Source organism: Montipora foliosa, chromosome 9 (assembly GCF_036669935.1).
Source record: "Montipora foliosa isolate CH-2021 chromosome 9, ASM3666993v2, whole genome shotgun sequence".
Lineage (NCBI taxonomy): Eukaryota > Metazoa > Cnidaria > Anthozoa > Scleractinia > Acroporidae > Montipora > Montipora foliosa.
In genome coordinates, this window is record NC_090877.1 from 32,729,881 (window position 1) to 32,734,880 (window position 5,000).

Consider the following 5,000-nt stretch of genomic DNA (forward strand, 5'->3'; position numbering starts at 1 on the left):
ATTATATATTCTATTACTCCTGCTCGAAAATTTTCCTTATTCTTTTCCAAAGGTGTCGTTATTTCATTATTCCGCCCCACGAGATGCATTATTCCGACAAAAAATTATTTTATTCTTAGTCCATTATTCCTCTTCACCCCCCGAATTTGCGTTGGTGCCAAAAGCAGGGTTTTCGATAGCTTTTCAAAGTACCGGATTTGATAACGAAAGAACCGGACATGGTCATTTTCCGTTGTAAGGCCGATTGCAAGTGTTTGGCAGCGAACACCCCAAGGAGGCATCTGTCCCGTATAAATTACTCTTAATGAAACTCTCAGAAATACTGTTTACTTTCTTGAGTATGGAATACACATCGGAAAATTAAACTTATCCCGTGAAGAAATGAAAAGCCAAAAGATCGATTATTCCGTTTTAGTGAGCAAAAAAGGTGACGTGACTCTTGTTAGATTGAAGGAAATATTGCGTGCGATTGTCTCGTATCTATTCAGCCCACGGCGTCCTGATATAACCAAGTCCAAAAGAAAAAAACAAGAAAAGGAAACAAAGAAGCCAAAAAGCTACAAATTTATAGCGTCAAAGTACCGGACTTGAAATGGTAAACAAACGAACGAAACGTCCAGCCTACGGCCCTAAACTAAAACCCTGCCAAAAGGAATTTTATTCTTCATTTTACAGTTTTCCCCGGCACCAATCTTTTTTTAAAGGACTGTTTTGTTTCAATGGTATTACAGCACAGCTTCAACATAGCTTCGTCGTCTGGTTGAACAATGTATTTTGGAAATAGCTTACTATCCATCAGTAATTCCAGGAAAGAGAAAGCACCCCTGCCTGGTCACCTATTCCACTTTGTATGTCAGTCAAGTACTAATAAGGCCCATCTGTTAGCTCCCGCGCGCAAGCCTGGAAGAAGTCTTCTCATCATGATGATACCTCACTTGAACCTCTTTTTTAATTAAATCGTTTTACGGTTTATTACGCCTGCAACAAAATTAACTTGGTACTATAATAATTTACAAGGCAGTAGACAGAGTTGAGTTAAAAGGCCGAGATCGACTGTCTCAGCACAAATTTAAAGAAAATACAAGACGCCTAAAAGGGCGTATCCGTGGGATGCACAAACAGTTAACACAAATTGTCCAGTTACAGTGAACTGCAACCGCGGGTAAAGTTCGAAAAATGGGGAGAGATTACCAGAAAGATAAAGCTATAATTTAACTAGAAGTTATTTGTTGTAAAAACAAAAAGAGGTTATTTCTTATTATTAATTAATGCTACTATATTATCCAGTGTAAACAACGAGGCCCTATTAGGGGTTCATCAGGAATACAGGATATTTAGGTAAAAAACCTATAGGGATATGGGATATTTTGGGGGGAAATTAACGGGATGCAGGATATTTAAAAAACCGAAATGGTATTATAGTGATACAAACCACAGGAATTAACGGGATAAAGTTCAGGATATTTAGAGATACAGGATACTTAAATTCCTCCCCCCACTGATGGGGCCTCAACAATCAGCACAGCAATACTATCACAATTCGGGCGTTATCCTAGACGAGGATATGCCTCTTGAAGACCATGTTGCTGCTATTTGTAAATGCTGCTTTTTTCATCGAAGGAACATTTGCAAAATCAGGAAACATATCAGCGTTAAGGCCTGTGAGACACTTATCCATGCATTAATTTCTTCTAAATTAGATTTTTGCAACCCGCTTCTTTATGGCCTGTCTAAATTTGCAGTGTAAAAGCTACAACTGGTACACTGTACCAGTTGTAGCTTTTCACTACAGAACGCTGCAGCCAGAGTCCTCACCTTTTCTCACAAATCCAAATATATTACTCGAATTCTGCGTAGCCTACAGAATTTAGCTACCCATTGGGCAAAGAATTCAATATAAGATTTTACTTCTTACCTTCAAAATCCTCAATAACTAACCGTCTTAGTTGTCTGACTCAATCAAATCTTATAGACCTTCAAGGACTCTAAGGTCGTCTGGCCTCCATCTTCTGTCTAAGCCCTCTTATAATCTTAACTCTTATGGAAAGAGAGCTTTCTTTTGCGCAGCCCCTGAGCTGTGGAATTCACTCCCTCATAACATCCGATCACGTCATTTTATATCTATATTCAAAGGCTTACTTAAAACTTGGCTTTTCAAACAAGCATACCTGGACTAGTTACTGCCATTGAGTTGGTGCAAGATTTTATGATATGTGAAATAAGATTACAAAACCTGTGTTATCTCATGGGTTTGTTCTATTGTTTATGTGGTTATTGTTTTATTTTTTGTCTTTGTCTATTAATCATGATATTTTTATTAATTATTTGACTACCCCTTTTTACAAATACATTCTTTGTAAATATTTACTTTTATCCTTATGTACATAATTTTATAATCTAGTTTTTAATTTATTGTCATTGTAAAGCGGTTTTGAATCTTGGAATTATCGCTATAATCATAAAATAAAGGTATTATTATTATTATTGTTTACTTTTACTAAAGCTTTTTGAGGAATGTCAAGACAAAAAGGAGAAATTTATTTGGAATACTGACTGGAGATAGGCTGCTTCATTCGTTTGCTTTGGTTTGTCTATAAAACAAAATAGAGTGTGTGTCTTTTTATTTGGTTGTTTAAGGCTTTTTAACCAATATTCTTTTAACGTTTTTGATTCCTGTACTGGGAGGAATGGGTTTATTTTTTGTTGTCAAATGTTATTGACTTGACCTATCACATACCATTAAGTTTGATGTTAGGTTAATTGTCTACTTAACAATTATTCCACGAGAGCGCGTTGGATGTGAGAGAGACCTCTGAGTATTGTCCCCGCAGAAGACTAGATTATATTTTTGTAAACTTCTTTTTTTTGCTTGATTTCATTGTTGTTTTTGGTTGTTAAAGGCTTTTTCCAATCTTCTTTTCCCGCTTTTTACTGGGAGGAATCGCTGTACTGGGAGGAATGGCGATGGAACCCCCAAGCAGTGCCGTTGCTAAGTGGGTCTTGTGAGCGCTCTGCAGGGCCTGATTGCCACTTATATATTTCTTTTCACGATTTATGTTGTTGTCGTTTACGCAACCGATTACATGTAGATCAATTTACAATCTTTCGTCTCTCCCAGGGTAGGAGATGAAAGACCCTGGGATCGCGAAATCTCAGTAACGATTTATTGCTTTCTAATGGTGTGTGTTGACTCATAATGGCCAAATCAACACACTCAAAGGGCTGTTACTAAAAGTGGGACGGGGACGTTGGACGTAGGACTTGGGACTTGGGACTTGGGGACTCGGGGACGTAGGGACGCGGGGACTCGGGGACGTGAGGACGCGGGGAAGCGGGGACTCGGGGAGGTGGGACGCGAGGACGTCGGAACTCGGAGACGCGTACCTGACTTTTGCGCTGAATTGACGGTCTACAAGTGTAAAATAATTCAATATGCTGGAGAGTTTGTCAGACCAGTAGCTGATGATTTCCAGCGTCCATGGTTCCTCCTTGCCTATCTTACCGTGAGAGCTTTGGGTACAGAATAGTTTCAACGCAGGGAGTCTTAAACGTCGTGGGCAGCTATGGAGGACTTTCCTGGTAAGTAACTGAGTTTTTAAGTGAAGCTATTGCCCTCGCAGTCATGAACGCAATTTTTGCGATTGCTCCCAACGTAAGTGGCTTCATAGCTCAGTTGGTTAGAGCGTCGCACCGGTATCGCGAGGTCACGGGTTCAAACCCCGTTGAAGTCCTGAATTTGTCAGGCTTCTTTACGCAATTGCAAAAATTGCGTTTTTACTGCGAGGATAATAGCTTCACTTGAAAACTCAGTTACTACTGGTCTGACAAACTCTCCAGCATATTAGATTAGTTTACACTTGACCGTCCAAAATTGTATTTTACCAATTCAGCGCAAAAGTCAGGTGTTATTTGTTCATCACGTCCTCGAATCCCCGCGCGTCTCCGAGTTCCGATGTCCTCGCGTCCCACCTCCCCGAGTCCCCGCGTCCTCGCGTCCCGGAGTCCCCACGTCCCCACGTCCTCGAGTCCCTATGTCCCCGCGTCCCCACGTCCCAAGTCCCCACGTCCCCAAGTCTCAAGTCCCAAGTCCTCGTCTCACTTTTAGTCACAGCCCACTCAAAGTGTCTGTAGACTGTCACGTAGTAAAAAAAATAAATCCGAAACCGTTCAAAGAAAGAAGCCAAGAAAATGAAATGTTACAAAAGACAAATACAAAAATATCTTTCCCAAGTCTCAAGTCTGTTTGGTGCATTGTTTCTAAGTTGTTTGCCGAAACATGTCACTCAACGGTACTTACAAATTATCTGAATCTGAACATTTGGGGGCTGGACAGGCTTTGACTAGGAGTGTAATCAAATAAGGTACTGTATAACTCTTAAAGAGGGGAACATCCTGCCGATAGATTTAAGGCAGTTGGAGACTGGAGCTTTTAAAATAAGCTATTAGATTCTTTGTTTTTCTATTTGATGACTGTTTTTCTGTTTTGTTGTTGTTGTTGTGATTGACAGTATCATTTTTAATTATGTATGATGGGAAACGTTTGCCAAGTATCGGTGTAGATGCGGGGGGGGGGGGGGGGGGGTTTGGAGGTTGGGGGAACAAACAGACAAACAGTTGGCCAAGAGGAGAGAAGTCTGACAATTTTGGTCATCACGGCAGGCATAATGCTGCAGATCAGAGCACTGCATTGCAAAAAGGGTAAGCGCACAGCCTTCTTTCTTAACTTTTGTACTTATTTTGTTTAGGAACAGCTGTCTGCCATGTGGAGAATTCAGAAACTCTCAGAATCCCCAGAGTTCGGAAAATGTAGATTCTCAAAATTCAAATGATACCGTAAGTCTTCTTGGTCTTTTGATGTATGGTAGTTATTTACAAAAGATGAAGGCATTCGTAACATCCTGACAGGATCGTCCCACATGTATGGCGTTATCCGCCGTTGACACTCGCGTAGTTTGTGCGGGCGTGTAGGTGTCTGATTGAGGTCAAGTTAATGTGGACAA